The following is a 21,754-nucleotide window of genomic DNA, read 5'->3' as shown; positions in this document are numbered from 1 at the left end:
TGCTTTCTATTTTCTTTCTAATCTGCCGTAAATACTCAAAAAATGTTGCAGGATCAGTCAAGTGTTTATGCAAATATGTGCTACTGTGATGTCAAAAGCTACTTTGTATCTAAACAAACCACATTTGCAGCTTGATCAACAAATGTTTTATTTTTTCATTTGTATTGTTTTATAATGTAGACATTTTAAGCTTAGGATATTTAAATAGTACAAAGACATTTATATCTCAAAAGATTAAGCCAAATTTAATTTTTCATGGCATGACCCCTTTAATTTAATATTTATACCAAGGAATTATCTGGCAGGTACTGGTACCAATTTGGGGACATGTAACCTTACATTGTCAAACATAACAAATGTTTTTCTTTACGTTCTGTAACTTTCATGGTGCCAGATACACACACGACTCATTGAAAACTCTCTTGAATTCCTCAGTGTTATCATCAGTAAGTCTGAACTCCTTATCGCCCTCTGCCAGTCTTCAGTAAATATTTACAGTCAGGCTCGCTGGACTTGAGGAATACCAACACAAATCCGAGTCCCTTTAAACAGCATCGGAGGAGTGTGAAGCAAGCCGTCAAGTCTACTTTAACACGACGCTGATTAATACTACAAATATTCCCTCTAGCAGATTCTGCAGCCCCTTGTAATGAGTTTATTTAGGCTTGAGTGAACTGAAAGCCAATCACAGCAGCATGCAGAGCTTTCAGATTGGTTGTCTGCATTCAGCGCTTTCATCTAGAACAAATGAATAAAATTGGCTTTTAGTGTGGAAAAGCGTAGTGGAAAATGTACCCTGCTAATTGCAATTTAGAGGGCTCTTGAGAGATATAAATCGTAAAAGTTGAAGATAGAGAGTCTTTTTTTTTTTTTTTTTACTCTAACGCCACATGAACATTCAGGACACAAACAACATAAGCTAAATTTTCAGCTTACAACAAAATCACATGTTTTTATTTATATTAGAAGCAACACTTGAATTAGAAATACTGTAGGCAAAATCAATAGAAAGCTTAAGTTTCTCTAATAGACAACATGAATAGCAGGAAGACTTTTAACCTGACAAAATAATACCCATCCCAGTTAAACTAGTTTTAAAAAGGTTTAATAATTGTTTAATAAGCTAAGGAATGAAAATAAATAGCTTTGCTAGAACAAGTATATATTGCACGAACTAACTGAATACACATAATTTTAAACATGTTTAAAGTGAGAGTGAAGCCCTTAGTCAAGATTACTTTATTTTGTACATTGGTTTCCACTTGAAATAAAATGAAACTGTATTAAACAAATTCTACTAATGCAACCATTTAGAAGTAAAGGGCATGTTTTACTTTAGCTTTTAGAGCAAGGGTGCTGCCATCTTAAAATATCCTTATGTTTGAGGTCACAGGGTTGGTTCCGTTCCCTGACCTGAACAGATACAGTGGAAGTAAAGAACTGAACACAGAGATAGGACAGCCGAAATGAACCTAACGCGTGAAGTTGTGGGCTAGGATCGCAGAGCTGGTGCAAATACAAGCATCAAATTTGTGACTAATATATATATATATACAGTTGAAGTCACAATTATTAGCCACTCTTTTTTTTTTTACTTTTAAAATATTTCCCTAATGATGTTTAACAGAGCAAGGAAATGTTCCTTATTTGTTTTATTTCGGCTAGAATAAAAGCAGTTTTTAATTTTTTTTAAAGCTATTTTAAGGTCAAAATTATTAGCCCCTTTAAGCTATACTTTTTTTCCATAGTCTGCAGAACAACCCATCGTTAAGCAATAACCCTACTAATTATGCTAATTACCCCAACTTACCTTGTTAAGCCTTTAAATGTCACTTTAAGCTGTATAGAAGTGTCTAATTTCTAGTACAATATTATGTACTGTCATCATGGCAAAGATAAATTAAATCAGTTATTAGAGATGAGTTACTAAAACTATTATGTTTAGAAAATCTCTCCATTAAACAGAAATTGGGGAAAAAACATAAACGGGGGCTTTATATAATTTGAACTTAAAGACATGGCAGTCCAGAGTGGCTCCACCCACTTTTTAAAACCAGCCAATAGCATTTTATTTACTATCTGTGATAGTGTTTGAGGTCAAGTGCATATAGCAATAGTGTCTTGAAAGGGGCAGAACATGTCAGATGAAGAGAATTCGATTGGTTAGAAGATTTGAAGAGAAAAAAGGCAACATGGTGGCTCAGTGGTTAGCACTGTCACCTCGCAGCAAGAAGGTCGCTGGTTTGAGTCCCAGCTGGGTCAGTTGGCATTTTTGTATGGAGTTTGCATGTTCCTCCCCCTGTTGCCATGGGTTTCCTCTGGGTGCTCCGGTTCCCCCCACAGTCCAAGGACATGCGCTATAGGTGAATTGAATAAACTTAATTGGTCATAGTGCATGAGTGTGAATGAGTGTGTATGGATGTTTCCCAGTACTGGGTTGCAGCTGGAAGGGCATCCGCTATGTAAAACATATGCTGAAAAAGTTGGCGTTTCATTCCGCTGTGGCGATCCCTGATGAATGAGACTGAGCCGAAGGAAAATTACTGAAAGAATGAACTGAGAGCTTTGGATGATTATATTTCTTAATATAAGTTTTGTCACTGTTTAGAAGCAAAGTTTTTAGATATCAATAAGACTAACAACTACAAAACTTTATTTAGATTTCACAGGGATTTTAAATATCAGTCAAGCTCAACTGGTGACACTAGAAGAGATTTAATTATCATTTGGGAATTAATTGATTCATTATTTGGCATATTTAACCATGAAACCAAGGATTTTTTTTAGTTCTCCTCTTGATTTATTCTCCACAGTAAAGATGTTCAGCTCTTGCTCAGCCCATCTCTCCTGTCAATCCAAAGAGTTGCTTTTAAACTTCACCAGCCTGAACCCTCACTCTTCTTGTTTTGTCAGACAGTTTCATTTAGATTTTGTCAAGATACATTCAGCACATAATGTGCTTTGTTTTCCAGAGACTCCCCTCACCTCCCCTTCCCGATAATATCAGGTAATGGGAGAATTTAGTGTTCTTGAGAGGTTCGTTGATGAGAGCACATTTTACTCTGTATGAAACCACTATTGTTACTGTTTTTCACAGTCATTAACCTGATTTACAGTACTTTTTGACTATCATAACAGTCCACTTCACATGCTACGAAATTGAATCACTTGAAAGGCTGGAACGCTGTGAATTCACAGGAAACAAGCTCGCATCCATTAAATTAACTTGCCCTCATTTAGTTTCGGAGCCCACTGAGTGAGGACCGCAGGAAAGCACATTTGTGATTTCCTCATTCCTGTTTGTTATCATTTAAAATGTCTCATCCCCGCTGCAGCAGAGTGCATCATAATGAAGATTTGAGAGTTTAGGGATACTGTGTCCTGCTGTTGAGAGTGTACATTCCCAATGGACGGAGTTCGGATAAGGTGTAATGTGTATTAAAATTGTTCAGTCATGGCTCCTTTTGCTCTAGGTATTTAAAGGGGCCATGATATTAAAGAAATCTAAATTGTCTTGATATTTTTTTTGATAAATATAATATAAGTTTGGACCATAGCCTAGGCAAGGCAAGTTTATTTATATAGCACATGTACAATGGTAATTCACAGTGCTTTACATAAACAGAAATAAAAGAGACAAGTATAAGAAACTAAAAACAATTAATAAAAATGATTAAAAACATGTCAAAATGTGTTAAAACAGGTTTTAAAGTAATGAAAAAGAAAATAAAGAAATAATAGTGTGATCTGTCGGATGTGGCACACTGCTCATTCTGTAAAGGCACAGCTAAACAGACGTGTTTTCAGTCTTGATTTGAATGTGCCTAATATTGGAGCACATCTGATCATTTCTGGAAGCTGATTCCAGCAGCGGGGGGCGTAATAGCTGGAGGCCGATTCACCCTGCTTTGACTGAACTCTTGTAATTTCTAATTTACTTGATCCTAATGATCAGAGTGATTTGTTAGGTTTGTATTCAGTGAGCATATATGTAATGTGGTGAGGTCCTAGGCCATTTAGTGATTTATAGACAAGTAGTAATACTTTAAAATCTATTCTGACTCTAACTGGGAGCCAGTGTAAAGACCTGAGGACAGTTGCTCTGATTTTTTTGGTTCTGGTCAGAATCCTGGCAGCAGAGTTCTAGATGAGCTGCAATTCATCTGTCTTTTTGGGAAGGCCAGTGAGGAGGCCCTTACAGTAATCCTCCCTGCTGCTGATAAAAGCATGAACAAGTTTCTTTAAGTCCTCAATGGAAATAAATCATCTAATTCTTGCGATGTTTTTGAGATGATAGTATGCTGATTTACTTACTGCTTCAAAATGACTACTTTAACACCAAGATTCTTGACTTTATTTTTGTTGTTGATAAACATCTTCATAAATAAAGTATTTATACAAGCTCCAAAATGGTTCATTTGGAAACAAAGGTGCATGTGACATCACAAAGACACATCTATTTGCATATTTTAACATCTGTCCAGGGACAACGGGTGAAAAATAGTGTTCTGGTGCTAAATAATGTACACTGTCCCTACCAAATAAACAAATAAATAAAAATATATATCACTGACACACATTTTATCACAAATACAACCAATCTCTGACACAGTTTAAAGTCCATATAATCATATGCAAACAGATAAGAATCACTGGCTTCTCCACCTGGTATTATCGCGCATTCGTATCCATATCTCTTATGCCTACCTGTGTTCAAATTTCACTCCAGATCCTCTCTTATTTATGTGCAGTTGTGCTCACATATACTTGTATACTTTTAGTTAAGCTGTGATGTGAATATACAAAATAGATCAATTTAAGCATTATCTTGAATTAATTCTGCAATCTTTTTCTCATTTTATTGTGAATGGGACATAACTGAAAACAAGCATAGGAGGTTGTTTTAGAGGAGTTTTAGATTTTAGGAGTTTTAGATTTTACCACATTCTCACCCTGTTATTTACTTGTTTATTTTATTTTTTGGAGTTTGTTTTTGTCTTACCTGCTTTCTGGAATCTTTCTTCATCAAACTGCAGCCCTGTCATCACAGTCAATTCTGCCCTGCGTATATAATCCTCCCAGGGACTCGGCGAGCCACTGGACAAACTGGTAACAGCAAAAAAGCCATCCACATGGAGGTAAGCGGTCAGCTGGTAGGTAAGTGCGAAAAGGAATGGTGTCATACCACCCTGTAGCGTTCGTTTTAATGATGCTGTGCAGTCATGCGTAGCTCTGGTTACATAATTCGCATTCTCCAGAAATGTATATAGGGCTATGTTTTCTGAATGAGCCTTTGTTGGTTTATCTATACTTTTAATGTTATAGGACTCTGCTAAAAAATATAGTTATTGTTATAGTCATCATACTAGATTTGAACATGATTTTGCAGATTTTCTTGATGGCACAGTACTTATTGTTTAGTTGGTGCTGCTGTTGTTAGCTGAGTTGTAATTATTTTGTTTTGTCAGAGTCAGTCAGAGGAGTTGCTGTTTTATGAATATTTTATGAATGTTTTATGAATTTTGTTTGTTCATAGTCTGATGCTCAAATTGCCATGGTGTACAGTCTCTATAGTGTGTTTGCCTCCAACAATAAGCTCTTGCATTGATTATGTCACTGTCAGTATCACAGAAATTTGTGCATACATATGTATACATGTTTTGACAGATAGTGAGATAATAATACGCCATGCTATTCTTCATGTCAGCACAATTCAGTGTTGCAGAAACTGTATGGCCACCAGTTTTGTTATGTTTTTTTTTCTCAAGCAAGAGCTAAACCTGTATTCTAGCAAATGTGAGAACCATATCAGCACATTAGGAATTCACTAAAATGTCCCAGATGTCTTGTTATAACATGCATTGTCATCATTTAGAATAATAAATACTTATCATTGCAAATATTGTACTTCAGATTTGTAAAAATGTTTTTCTAGTTTATGTATTTGTATTTGACTTGTTCTGGATAGCTTAAATATACTTAAATAAATAGTTTCTTTCTGTCATGAGCTAATATTTGTCTTCTGTTATGCAAAAAATTACTTTTATAAGGGGTTGAAACACAGCTGTGTTTATATTAATAGCTTATAATGGTAAAAACTGATTAATTAAATTTTTTAGAATCACACTTCATAAAAACATTCTGCAGAAAAAAACTTTGATTGACATTTTCCCTATATACATATCATCAGATGTGGAAAAGCCCCTTTAGTGATGATTTCTCACTCTCATTAGCTTAGAACATTATTTTTTGTCCCTAAATCTGCCACTATCCTTGTAGCGCCGCCCTCTTTTTAAAAAAAGCTAAATCTCATTTGAATTTAAAGTGACGGTCACCGAATTGGATTGAATTAGAATTAAAGTCTAAAAGTGGCAGTTTCTAAGAGTTTAAAACATTATTTGTGTGGTATTTTGAGCTGAAACATCACACACACACACTCTAGGGCTGGGGTGTCCAAACTCTGTCCTGGAGGGCCGGTGTCCTGAAGAGTTTGGCTCCAACTTGCTCAAACACACCAGCCAGGAAGTTTTTAGTATATCTATCAAGAGCTTAATTAGCTGGTTCAAGTGTGTTTGATTAGGGTTGGAGCTAAACTCTCCAGGACTGAGTTTGGACACCCCTGCTCCAGGGACATCAGACACTTATTTTACATCTTGTGAAAAGGGGCGTGATAGGCCATGTTTAATCTCAAACAAAATGAAATGTTTGAAACATTTATAGTGTTTTAATTAGAATTTTTGTCGTCTGTTTACAATTCATTTTAAAAACAAATACGTACTGTATTGAACACCTCACTATTTTTTCTCAGAAAACAAATTTCTAAAGGTGATGTTGACTTGAATTTTTCACCGGATGTTGCAAACAACCAAAGAAATCTATATATGTAAAGAAAATAAATCAAATTAGTTTATAAATTAAGTTATGTGTAATAAAATGAAATGATGCAGGGAAAAAACACATGAACATATGAAGAAAGGAAGGTGTAGAAAAGCAGTAAAAGCCCAAACAGCAGCTGGAATCTCCCGGTAGTTATTTAGCAACCCTCTGCCCTTTGTCATTGTAAATTAATATTAGCTGCTTCAGTCCATCTTAATTTCAGCAAGACAATGGTCCAAAACACAGCCAAGGAAACTCTCAAATGCTTACAGAGAAAGAAAATCAAGCTGGCCCATCAGCCAATCACCTGACTTTAATCCAATTCATTCAATTCATTCATTTTCTTGTCAGCTTAGTCCCTTTATTAATCCGGGGTCGCATTAGCAGAATGAACTGCCAACTTATCCAGCACATTTTTACGCAGTGGATGCCCTTCCAGCCGCAACCCATCTCTGGGAAATATCCACATACACATTCACATACACACTCATACACTATGGACAATTTAGCCTACCCAATTGACCTGTACCACATGTCTTTGGACTGTGGGGGAAACCGGAGCACCCAGAGGAAACCCACACGAACGCAGGGAGAACATGCAAACTCCACACAGAAACGCCAACTGAGCCGAGGATCGAATCAGCGACCTTCTTGCTGTGAGACGACAGCACTACCCTCTGAGCCACTGCGTCAACACTTTAATTCAATGTAAAATACAAATTAAAGATCAAATTTGATTGACGAAACCCACAGAACCATAAAGATTTTTACATTCTGTTAAAGTCTGTAAAAAACTCACACCTGAGCAATTCATATGACTTCATTCTTCATATGAGAGGCGTCTGCCATCATCAAAAAAAAAACCTTTTATATAAGGTATTAAATAAGTTTCAGTTCAGTACTGTCCTTGTGTCATTTAATTTTTCAGACTTTGTTTTTTAATGTTTGTTTTGTTTAAGTTTTTACCAAAGTCTGGTTCAATTCCATGTCAACAGCTCCTTTAGAAATATTATCCCAGAAAAAAATAACATGATGTGTTCAATGCTTATTTTCCCCCGCCGTAATGAAATTACTTTCTGGTTTTTGTAAATCATTTTTATGTAAGCAGGCCCTATATCACAAAGAAAGTACCCATGTTTTATGAAGTGCTTTGTTTCCTGACTGTTACTGAAAGCCTCCTAGATGAATGAACAGAAATCTATAAACCTTCTGTACACAGAAACGAACTCTGGCTCACGTTCTAATCTGTTTTGATGACTAACTAAACAAAACCCCATTAAAAAAGCATCTCAACAAAATTGGACCTTCAAGAATCATAAGGACAAGCCTTTGAGGTCACTTAAGCAATATTACACAAGCATGTCTGCTGGGATTTTAGATATTAAATATCAGAACTCTAGGAATGGCACTCTGCCAATCGAATTAGAGCAGCCAGCAACCACAATAAAAAGAAATCACAAAAAAGCAGTCTGAAAAGACCCCTTTTAAAAAATCTTTTGATTATTAACACAAGAAAAGGTGACAGTAAGACAATTCATTTTTCTCTTTTGTGTCTGGCTGTTTGGTGGTTTCAGATATTTGAGATCCGGCTCTCATCGTTCCCATGATAAATTAGCCTGATCTGATGGCAGGGTTGTTTACAGTATGTGGGATAGCCAAAAAAGGCACTGAAGAGCTCAAACCAAAAAATGATAAGTGCAGTCTGTGTTGTGAAAAGGTACTTTGGCGGGTCTGTTTACTCTGTTTTCTCCGCATTTGGTTTTTTACGAGAGCACAATTTTAAGCAGTTACGAGTGTCTTTTTTTGCAATCTGTGCCATCTCATCAAAATGAATGAGATCTAGTGCATGTGTGTGCCATGTAAACGCAGATGAAACAGCCTGCAATGTGCTGTGAGCCTTAAAATCAGATATCAGTTCATGTCAGTTTACCTCAGAGCACTTCTTCCATGAACTTACCTCAGAAATGGGTGATTACATGAGGCCATGCATAAATAAAGATGACCCGAGAGCAAAAGACGCCCGAGGTTCTGTTTAGTATGGTAATTCTCTAAATCCTCCTGCAATCCCCTTTCCAAATCTATTGGTTTCATTTAAGTTCACCCTAAAAATGTAATGCTATGTATTTTAATGTCGCTCTCAAAATTGGCAAATATATCTTCGGTGGGCTGGTGTCCTACTTTCTAAGTGCTTTAATTAATCTTGAGTTAAAGGCGAGACAGTTTCGCATTTTGGTGCTTTGGGGTGGGCAGAGACGGGGTTCGAATTTAGTTTCTTTGAATCTGATGATGATAATATACCTCTCCACAGGGCTCTCTGGAGGTTTGGAATATTTGATTAGAAAATGGATATGTTCTTGCTGTCGTCCCATTAATCTAATTGTCTCTATTTTTTGGCTGTGAGATATTGGACCCGCTTTCTGGGATGTCCTCAGTAATCTGAAATGCCTTTGTAATAATCAATGACTAAGCGCTGAGTAATGACTAAATGGAAAATTGTGGCTTAGATCATGACTGATGATTTTACATAATAAGCAGATAACCATTTGAAATGATAAAAGTTGGCAACAGTATGTTTTTAAGGTTTTAGTCAGCTGTTATCAGTGTTGGGTAAGTTACTTAAAAAATTACTGACTAGTTAATTTAAAATTACTGACTAATACTGGAAAATTGTAAACTGATTACATTGCTAATTACTTCATGTAAAAAGTAATCAGATTACTAATTACTTTACTTTGAAGTTACTTTTTTAACATAAAAAATATACCTTTAAAAATACAAAATATACAGCAGCTCTTTCAGTAATTTAATATTTACTGAAACACATTAAAATAGGTTGTTCACAGCAGCTTGACATATTCAAAAGACTTAAAGAGTTCACTCAAAACTTAAAATTCTCTCATCATTCACTTGTTCCAAACCTGTTTGTCTTTTTGTTAACACAAAAAAGAAAACTGCATACCTGCAACCAATGTCCACGGATATCCAGTATGAAAAAGGACTGCAGTGTTTTGGTGTTCTGTGTTTGTCTGAGGCAATTAGTCTACCTAAATGTGTATACTCCAAAGTATGAGGCTGATCAGTCAGTTTTTGTTGCATGACTTGCTGTTTTCAACTGTGCCTGGGAAATGCGAGCATGCGCAATATGCACTCCCAATATGCGTGCGTGCAAAAGACATGATATGTGAACTGCCCCATTAGCAGCTACGCTTCTCTTCACATTCAGAAGAAATCTTCACTTCCGACGCTGCACAATTTTTTTTTTATTTAGCCTGGTTAGGCGGAGTTGGGCCGCTGGGTTTTTAGGCGCCAGTGTCCTCCAAGTATTGTCATAGAATGTTTTCTATTCAAGTGCTTATAAAAGTTGCTTTTCAAATTAAAAGCCATCAATAGAGCTTTAGAGACTGGACATAGACGGCATTTCACAGCAGTATTTTTGTTTTTACACTACTGAAATCAAAGTAAGGTCTGCATTACCACACGAAGAAGCAACTCTTAAACACAGCAGCTATTTTAGCTCCAGTAATTTAAAAGTGCTTGCTTATTAACTGACATTGCAGCAGAAATGTTATATAAAAGAAGCATCACAGCCATATCACCCTGCAGCCCAAGACCGGTTACTCACTGAAGCTAAGCAGGGCTGAGCCTGGTTAGTACCTGGATGGGAGACCACTAGGGAACACTAGGTTGCTGTTGGAAGTGGTGTTAGTGAGGCCAGCAGGGGGTGCTCAACCTGTGGTCTGTGTGAGTCCTAATGCCCCAGTAAAAGTGAAGGGGACACTATACTGTCAGTGGGGGCCGTCTTTCGGATGAGACGTTAAACCGAGGTCCTGACTCTCTGCGGTCATTAAAAATCCCATGGCACTTCTCGTGAAAGAGCAGGGGTGTAACCCCGGTGTCCTGGCCAAACTCCCTCTATCGGCCCTTACGATCATGGCCTCCCAATCATCCCCTCTCCACCGAATTGGCTCTATCACTGTCCCTCCACTCCACCAATAGCTGGTGTGTGGTGAGCGCACTGGCGCCGTTGTCCTGTGGCTGCCGTTGCATCATCCAAGTGGATGCTGCACACTGGTGGTGGTGTGGAGAGACCCCCCCTCATGATTGTGAAGCGCTTTGGGTGTATTGCCATACACAATAAATGCGCTATATAAATACACACATTACATTACATTACATCCTTTTCCTCCAAAAACAATATTTGTAACATAAGTAATGCGATTACATTGACTTTAGTAACTGTAATCAAATTACACAAATTTAAAATGTAATTCGTTACATTACTGCATTCCCCAAAAATGTAACCAGAATACAGTAACACATTACTATGGAACACGTTACACCCAAGTCTGACTATTATATTTGCTAAATCAGAAAATGGACCTGTTTACTTAGCACTGTTTTCAACTAAAAAGTTTTTTATTCATTTTCAAAATATTATACTTTTAAAAACTATATATATATATATATATATATATATATATATATATATATATATATATATATATATATATATATATATATATATATATATATATATATATATATTTAAATAGGTTATTTGTCTTTAGGGTGATAAATTATGTCTTATCCACACTACCAGATAGTAGAATATGAAAATTTGACCACTAAGCATTCAATGACAGCTATTATTGTGTTATTTACAGTATTTTAGAATTTTTAGGAATGCAATAGTTACTTTCTCTGGTAATTAGTTACTTTTATTTATATGTATCTCAGTTACTAAGTCAATTACTATTTGTGAGAAGTAACTAACTGTAACTATATTATAGTTATTACATATTACATATTATTATCATTATTAGCAAATAAATGGATATTTCATGAGCATTTTAACCTTCAAAATGTTCTAATTTGATTTGAAATAATGATTAACATACATTTTTAGCATAATTTACAGAATACACCTTTAAAAATATAATGTATTCTCTCCAAAACATGAACTAATAGTCATTGTAAATATTTTCAGCCGATTCCAATGTTGTCACTTGATTGAATGGGCGTTATCAGTGGTTATCAACTGATCGATATAGGTCTGTAGGGACCTTCTGCGCCTACTGGTGGTTCTCAGAAAGCTATTATTAACCATCCACATGGTTAATGTACTATAGATCACATATAGCTGCAGCCAAAAGTTAACAAGAATTAAGTATACTATTTATTAAAGATCTCATTAATTGTATTTTATTAACGTCTACCCCTACCCCAACCCTAAACCCAACCATCACAGTAATGTAAAACAGATCTGGATCTGGAGCCTTCTCTATTAGTATAGCTGATTAACCACAACAATTGTTTATATTATTTATTAAATTTCCTATTAGTTATATTTTATTATGTCTACCCCATTCCAACCCTAAATCCACCAGCCACAGTAATTTAAAAACAGATCTGGATCTGGATTCTTCTCTATTAGTGTAGCTGATTAACCATTAAGATGAACGATAACAGCCTTCTGAGCCTACCAGTAGGCTCTTATTGGCCCATATGTATCAGCTTATAACCTCTGATAACACCCATTTAATCGAGTGTTAACATTCAAAGGTGATATTTTGCCAGTGTTCTTGCCACTATTTACTCATCAGCAAGGGGTTTTTAATAATTTAAATATCATAATATTATGATCACTTATTTGTTTCATTAATTTGAATAAATACAGCTTATTATAAAAGTTGTTAAATTTTTCTCCATTATGCTGAAAGTCATCTTATTTTTTTCCTCACAAAAGTACTCTGAAACATTAGAGTACACACTTTACCTGCATTCCAAATGCTTTCTATAAATATAAAAATCATATTTGTAAATTGAATATGATGCAGACACCAAAATGGGACGTCTCGTCTTTGACCCGGTGCCACTTTAGATGTCATGTTTGATTCATTGACTGCATTAGATGGCTAGACAGTACATTTATATATTTAACTTGTTTCAGGTCTGACCAGCCCCTTATTTGATCCACAAGATGCTCTCGGACGAAACCTCTAAATGTCAACCTTGGGATGAAACGTAGTTAAATCTGATCGATAATAATTCGTACTAGTTTTGCGTCATCATTTACCTTTCATTTATCATTTATAGTATGTCATTCATTAAATAGCATGCAGAATGTGTAACATGGACACAGTGTTGTAAAGTTTGCCAGAATAATTGTACAGCAGAGGATGGAGTAGGTGCTGAATACATCATTAGTGCACTGGAAGAAAGTGACCTCATATTTTGGTATTGATCATATCCACTAGGCGCTACACAAACCTAGACTGCCTTTTGATTACTAGCAGAAATGAAATCGGTGAGGGAAATGCTGCCTCTAACCTGTTCCTTTTTTTAAAAACAAATGTCCATTCTATAATCTTCTACTACTGAAAGCAATAATTGGAAAGAATAACATCTCGGCACATGTCCTCTGTCATGAAGCCATTACTCCGTCTTAATGAGGCCATCCGTGTCATTTAAGTCAAGCAAGACGGAGCACCTCTCGGCGCAGAGCTAAAATACACCCCCTCGCGCAATCATTAGACAACTAAATGCCCGTAATGTTTACACTGATCTTCAGGCTGTGTGGACAACCAAAGCACTTTATCCTCTCCGCATTGATTCTGCCATGGATCTTAAATCTCCTCCAACTGTTAAATGGCTGAAAACGGCATTACACGAGTCCCCCAAGTCTTTAAGCCATAACACATTTTCTTCACCTTTTGGGCTATCCAATGTATATGAGCAGATAATTCTGCCACTTTCTTGTGATCTGCAGTCATTGGCTCTCATCCATAAATAATTGCTTACAAATTATGCACAAAAGTCTGGATTGTTTTTAATGGGCCATCACTGTTGGTAAATTAACACTCAGATATTTTTTATATAAGATTAACTTTGAAACGTCATGTAGGACTTAAAGTAGTTAAGAGCATTTTTTATGTACAGTAAAATGTATCCTAGAGCAATAATGCAAATTATATATATATATGGCATGAAGTCGCAGGCCGAGTGCCTTAGTGTCCCACCGCTGACAATATACAGCCATATTGCACCGCTTACTAGTGTGATTTTGTGTTTATACAACACTTCAATGGCATAATCATGTATGTAAAAAAAAAAAGATCAAACACAGTCAAAAAAGTCATTTTGTATGAGGAACCACTTTCTTCCTCCATTCATTCACACCTGCAGCTGACGTCAAAACAGCAAAAACTGTTGCTACTTCACTTTAGAGCTAGTATTTGAAATATTCTCTATCGTTATATCTAGTGATGACAAAACAGGTAATTTTGCTCACATTTTATGTGAGAAATTCCATTAGTCTAGAGACATTTCCTAGTATTTCTCTGTTGCGATATGGATTTGACAATAACCCTGAAAAAACTAAAGCAAACACTTCCACAAATACTACTAGAAACACTACATGGTATAAATACAGCACTACAACAAAAGAGAGAGATCGACTTAGAATGTCACTTACCTGTTTCTCCTCTAAGGGCTTGTTATGCGGTCTCTGTTGCCATCTTGTGGTGGAGTGTCAACAGTCTTTGCTCAGTATGACTGGCTGATGGATGCTGACGCCCTGTATCTCTGATATTATACATATTTTAAAAAGGCACTATATCCTTATAAAAAAAGCTGCATGGTTGCAATCTAAACAACTCCATTCTCACCTAAAAAAAGTACATCAAAAGTGAATTATGTTGTTCAACAGCTGCAATATTTGTCAAACTTTAATGAGTTTATGGATCTGCTGTCATTCTATGTGGGCGGAGTAATACAGTAGGGCAAGGAGGCTGTACGAGTTCTGATATTGCAGAATATCGCACGGCTATCAACCATTCAGATTCGAGAACCAGATTAGGCAAGTCATTGTATAATGGCGGTTTGTTCGAAAAAACATCGAAAAAAATAGCTTAAAGAGGCTAATAATTTTGACCTTAAAACGTTTTTTTAAAAATTAATAACTGTTTTTATTTTAACCGAAATAAAACAAATAGGACTTTCTCCAGAAGCAAAAAGTATAAAAGTAGTTTGAACAAACAACAAATGACATCTTTTAGAGTGTAGCTGACTTTACTTGAAAAGTAAGTAAAACTGTTGCCTTAACATTCTTAAGATGTAAAAATAATTTACAATGTAAATTGTAAGTTCCAATGTAAAGTGTAAACTTCCGGTCAAAACATATTTTTGTAATATTTTTTTCAAGATGATTTGATAACAATTTCAGGATGTTGATTTAGCTATATTTTTTTTCTTGATTGAAATTTGATTGTAAATTAAGTGAATGAGTTTAGGGTTTGGAATAGGCAAAGCAAGTTTATTTATATAGCACATTTCATACACAATGGTAATTCAAAGTGCTTCACATAAACAGGAAAAAAAAACCAAAATAAATAAAACAACAAAATAAAACTTAGAAAATAAAAACAGCAAAGAATAAAAATTAAAAATGATTAAAAGGAATATTTTTTTAAGAAATGAAAAAGAAAAGACAAACATCATCATACGATTTCAGAGATTTTTTAGAAAATCGTCACTTTGTAAAAGAAGTCTCACAGAATGCATTTACTTGATCACATTTATTTGATCACAAATAAAGTAAAGTTACACTGCAAAAAAAAATTTAAAAATCAAGCTACTATAGCATATTATTTGTAGTATCTCCTTCAACTCATTCATTTAAAATTATTAAAATATTTCTTTCCAGACTTAATAACATACAGTATTATGTCTCCTCAGGTAAGCAGAACCAAGATTTCAGCTTATACAGTTTTGCTCCTCCAAAATTTTAATAATTGCTGCTTTTACAAAGTGTGAAATATCATTACAATTTAAAACAAGTTTAAAATATGTTAAAATCTTCAGAAGCAAATCTTCAATATGCCATGATCTATGTTTAAAATTTGAAACTAATGGTTTCTTTAAATAAAAAGTTTAGAAAAATAAAATGTAAATAATTAAAAAAATGTCTTTGCTCTCAATTTTGATGAGATAAATGCAACCTCACTTAACTGAAGCTCTTAAAAGGTTTTTTAGTTGTCCAGATCCTCAAAATATCTTGTTATACAGTATTAAGTATTTCTGGGCCTTTACCATTTATGTTACTCAAACCCAAATTCGGGTGATCTCAGAAATGTAAACCATTAACCATTGGTCCATTAATTAAACACAATCCTCCAGCACATTTAAGTGTTTAGAAAGCCTAAGTTTTGCATCATGCCAAGCCTCTTAAGCTGCGTGTGTGCTGCGTTCCTTAACATGCGTCAAGTCTCTTCAGCTTTCTTATTTCCACTGTGTTGGAGGGGATTAGTTCAGAAGAATATATTGATTTCTGCTTTTGTGCTTTTCCCAGCGAGATAATGAAAAGGTGGGACACGATGAAAATGCAGCAACAACAAAGGCCTAATCTAAGGTGAGAGCCGTAGGAGAAGAGGCTGTCGTCACGCAGGACCTTGCGATTTAATAACTTTGAACAAAGAGCTGGCGATCTTTAATTACGCCACATGATAGGACATGCAAGCCTCTTGATATTACCTCGCCAACCTTGATCCAAATCATTGTCTGACTGAGCCGAATGGAACATTTAGAAAGAGCTTTGGATGTGGAGATAGCCCAGATTTCTTGGACAGAGGCAAAAAAAAAATGGGAAGGTAGTGAACTAAGAGGACATTTGGAGAGGAAAATTGATGGAGACAAGAGAGGGAATTGATAGTTAGAAGACAGGAAGCAGCCGGCAAGGTGATTATGCCCATCTCGCCTGTATGATTTAGAGCCCTCTAACCATATAATACAACAGAGAGAATTCATCAGAGCGCCAATATACGGCAGGAGCCAATTTACACTTTAAGTTTCAATGATTTCCTAGAATGGATCTGCAGGAAAATATGGCTTTCTTCTTTGAACACACTTCTTACGGCTCTCACATGGCATTGCGTGCGTCATTTTTGTTAGTAAAAAGGAATTGATGGCATATAGGCAGATGCACAATGCTGGAACCATGGAGACCGATGTAATGTTTGTCAGCAGCCCTGGTCAAATTGGCTAATTTGTGTAGAAGAACATGACAAAGGTGTAATTGCTCTTAACATTTGCCTTTGCATTACCTCTCTAGGGAGCCCATTTATGCAGCCATTTATTGCTCTTTGATTGAAAAGCCTACATGCGTTTTTGAATGAAGTGCTGTCTACACATCGCTCTTTGAGTTTATAATTCATGAACTTGTTTTATGTTCCTCTTCGGAATAAGGGTTTGAACTGTCAAGCTTTTTTACAGCAGCGATTATTTCAGAATGTTGGGTTATTTTGTGAAGTTAAATTCTGCATTGTATTATAAATAATGAGATTATAAAATGTATGAAAAATGTTTATGCTATTCTCCACTGGTAACTAAAAACATTGAGCACTGGTAGTAGTACATGTCAATGGCATGTCGTACAGCAATTCGAGGAAATGAGGACAAAGAAGAATCTAACTCCACTTTATTTACAGGGAAAACCGTGATAGATTGACAATAGAAAAATAATACACAACCGAGAAATTGTGTTTTGGGGTAACTGGCCTTTCAATGCAATGTACTTATCTAAACAAGGATCAGGTGCACATAATCAATGAAACAACAAGTAACTATGACAAGAAATGAAAACATGCTTAAAAAGCAGGGGAATTGTGTATTTCCTTCTTTATCAGGGATCTCCGCAGTGGAATAAACTACCATTTACTGTTTTACCAAAGTGAATGCCCTTTTTGCTGCAAGCCAGCCAAGAGAGTTCACTTTATTGTGCTACTCCTAGTGCTGGAAAACAAACAATAACCAAGTTTTTTTTTTTTTTTGTCAAACATTTAAGAAGTTGGATCCCAAAACTTGAAGTATATAATTAAAATATTCACTCACCGTCCACTTTATTACTGTAGGTACACCTGCTCAACACAATTTCTAATCAGTCAATCACATGGCAGCAACTCAATGCATTTAGGCATGTAGACATGGTCAAGACTATCTACTGCAGTTTAAACCAAGAATTAGAATGGGGAAGAAAAGTGATTTAAGTGACTGAACATGGCATGTATTTTGGTGCCAGACGGGCTGGTCTGAGTATTTCAGAAACTGCTGATCTACTGGGATTGTCACACACAACCGGGTTAACAGAGAATGATCCAAGAAGAGAAAATATTCGGTGAGTGCCAGTTCTGCGGGCGCAAATGCTTTGTTGATGCCAGAGGTCAGAGGAGAATGGCTGGTTTGAGCTGATAGAAAGGCAACAGTAACTCAAACAAGCACTTGTTACAACTGAGCTATGCAGAAAAGCAGCTCTGAATGCACAACACATCCAACCTTGAGGCGGATGGGCTACAGTAGCAGAAGACCACACTGTGTACCACTCCTGTCATCTAAGCACAGGAAACCGAGGCTACAATTCGCACAGGCTCAATAGAAGAACAATAGAAAGACGATAGAAGATTGGAAAAATGTTACCTGGTCTTATGAGTCTCGAATTCTGCTGCAACATTCAGATAGTAGGGTCAGAATTTGGCATCAAAGGCATAAAAGCATGGATCCATCCTGCTTTGTGTCAACAATTCAGGCTGGTGGTTGTGGTGGTGTAATGGTGCGGGGGATATTTTCTTGGCATACTTTGGGCCCATTAGTACCAATTGACCATCGTGTGAACGCCACAGCCTACCTGAGTATTGCTGCTGACCATGTCCATTCCTTTATGACCACAGTGTACCCATCTTCTGATGGCTACTTCCAGCAGGATAATGTGTCATGTAATAAAGCACAAATCATCTCAGACTAGTTTCTTGAACATGACAATGAGTTCACTATACTCAAATGGCCTCCACAGTCACCAGACTCAATCCAATAAAGCAACTTTGGGATGTGGTGGAATAGGAGATCCGCATCATGGGTGTGCAGCTGACAAATCTGCAGCACCTGCGTGATGCTTTCAAGTCAAAATGGACCAAAATCTCTGAGAAATAGTACCTTGTTAAATCTATGCCACAAAGAAATAAGGCAGTTCTGAAGGCGAAAGAGGGTCCAACCTGGTACTAGTATAGTGTACCTAATAAAGCTGTTGGGTATAAGCTGTTGTTTTGTGGTGTTTTTATTGTTTTGATTCTCTAAAGTGAACATCTATAAATGTCTTTTCAATTGTGAGTGTTGGAGTTAGGGGGGTCTGTACACTTTTATTTTATTTATGTATTGGGCCCGGGACTCACTTTTTACACCACTGGTATTGATCGTTATTCATATATGCAATTTCGTACATTTATTCAATCTTTTAACATTCTGTTAGATTTGTTTTCATAATTTAATGATTTATTTAATATGTTTTTTTATGTAAATGTTACATTTGGCAGATGCTAATTTCCAGAGTTATTACGAGTTATGATTTTTCCTCTATCCGCTTTAATTTCTCATCATCAGCAGTTAGTAAATTCAGTGGGTTTGTTACTGTACTTAACTCACTTGTGCAGGTTGCCACTTTGACTCCACATTAAAATTAAACATGCATTTTCCTTTTTAGCAAAAAAGCCAACATCTTGTCAACATGAGTCAGTTCGCTCTGACTGACCTCTGAAAAACCTCCCACAATCTCTTTGTCATCTGAGATTTCTGTTCAGATCTGGTTTTTAATGAGGAATGTACAACATGATTAGGACCTACAGACTCACTCAATGTACTACACTGAACTGGTCACGGTTGAGAAAGACATTTCTGAGCCTGGAAGATGAAAGCTTCTCCTGTCCACCACAATTCTGATGCAAGAATGGCATGTTAAAATGAAACGACACATTTCTGTTTCAGATAGATTTCCAGATTACAGCTTTAGAGAGAGATTTTTGATCAAGTTGGATTTTTATTATCATTATTTTATGATGTTTTCCAGCGCTAAAAGCGAAGTGACAGCTGAGATTCAGCATTTCAGAATATTAAGCACTTGCTAGACAAGCAGGCCTTTGTCTTCAGGACAGGCCGAAAGAAAAGAGGGGGCGAGAAAACAACAGAATCTGAGTGAAGAGGAACAAGGCAGTCTTTATAGAGCATGTTAAATCTGAGGAAGATATGAAGAGTGAGAAAGGCCTTCACATGCTTAAGACTGGCATCCGGCGGTCCTTAAATGGACATTGGATTTAAGATTAATGTGATGAGAGCCTGAATGTTGTGTCAAGCCATGCACTTTCATAAAAAGGTCTCATGGAAAATTGTGACTCAGCCAAACACAAAAAAGAGAATAACAAACCACTTGAATAGGCATATGCGTGCATGTTAAAATAAGCAGGTGAAAACCTTGGTTTGTAGGTGAACTCTAATGCCGTAGCTGCTTTTCATGAGTGTTGGGATGATAAATGGCTGAAAAGGAGTGTGCGACATCATTTATCATGGAGAAACAGTGTCTGTGTTCAGCTGTGTCTTTGACAGTACTGCCATCTTGTGGTGAGGGTCCAAACTCTTGTAGATTTTTTTCTCCATCATTAACAGATTTGAAGGAGGGATAATGATTTTGACAATCATAATGAACATGATAACGATGATAAAAAGGGGTGAATGATGAACCACTTAGCAGATGAGTAGCCTAAGATCATTCAGATTTCAATTTTATTCATAACAGGCTAGCTATTTCTACGTGTGTTAAATAACACCTGTTCCATAACTGGTTTAACAGTTTAGCTCATCCTAAACTGACAATTCTTTATTTACTGACTTGTTCCAAATGTGTTTGAATGTCTTTCTCCTTCTCCTGTTAAACACAAAACAAGATATTTTATATAGAAATGTAATATATATAAATATATATATATATATATATATATATATATATATATATATATATATATATATATATATATATATATATATATATATATATATATACATATACTAGTATACACTAAAAACACTAGTATTTGTTTTTTCTATACTATGGAAGTCAATTGTTACAGGTTTTCAGCAATTTTTTTTTTTTTGTGTGTGATTGTGATTGTGCTTGATAGAAGAAAGAAACTCAAGCAGGTTTGAAAGAAGTAAATGATCAGTAAATGAGGAATTGTCAGTTTTGAGTAAACTATCCCTTTTAGAACAAAACATCAACATATATAAGATTGGAACCACTTGAGGGAGAGTATTGCATATTAATTATTGATTATATATATATATATATATATATATATATATATATATATATATATATATATATATATATATATATATATATATATATATATATATAATCAATAATTAATATGCAATACTCTCCCTCAAGTGGTTCCAATCTTATATATGTTGATGTTATATGTATGTGTGTGTGTGTGTGTGTGTGTGTGTGTGTGTGTGTGTGTGTGTGTGTGTGTGTGTGTGTGTGTGTGTGTGTGTGTGTGTGTGTGTGTATATATATACACATGAACATTATTGAGCATTTCTAGGATGAAATGAAGGAGGAGGTAATAAATATGAATCCAAAGTATCTTGATGAATTCTGGGAGTCCTGCAGTAATGCTTTCTTTGCCATTCCAGATGTCTTTATTAATAAGTTATTGGAGTCATTGCAGAGATGTATGGATGCAGTCCTCCAAGCTCATAGGAGTCATTCACATTATTAATGCTCTTCCCACTGCACCATGCACTTATATTCTATACTGTACATTATTTCTGCTAAGTGACAAGACTTTTGTCTAAGCAAAGTCAGACCTTACTGTCTTAATTAAATAATTTAAAATCAAGACATGATCATACTTATTTTTGTAAAAAAAAGTTTAATCTCGAGGCCTTTGCCTTTCATATAAGCCACTTCTGATACCAATTGATCAACCAGAAGACAAGTTATTATAATGCACTGTAAAAAAATGCACTTTAATTGTAAAACAATGTTAAAAAGCTT

Source organism: Danio rerio, chromosome 16 (assembly GCF_049306965.1).
Source record: "Danio rerio strain Tuebingen ecotype United States chromosome 16, GRCz12tu, whole genome shotgun sequence".
NCBI classification, from domain to species: Eukaryota; Metazoa; Chordata; class Actinopteri; order Cypriniformes; family Danionidae; genus Danio; species Danio rerio.
Note: the sequence above shows the minus strand (reverse complement) of the source record.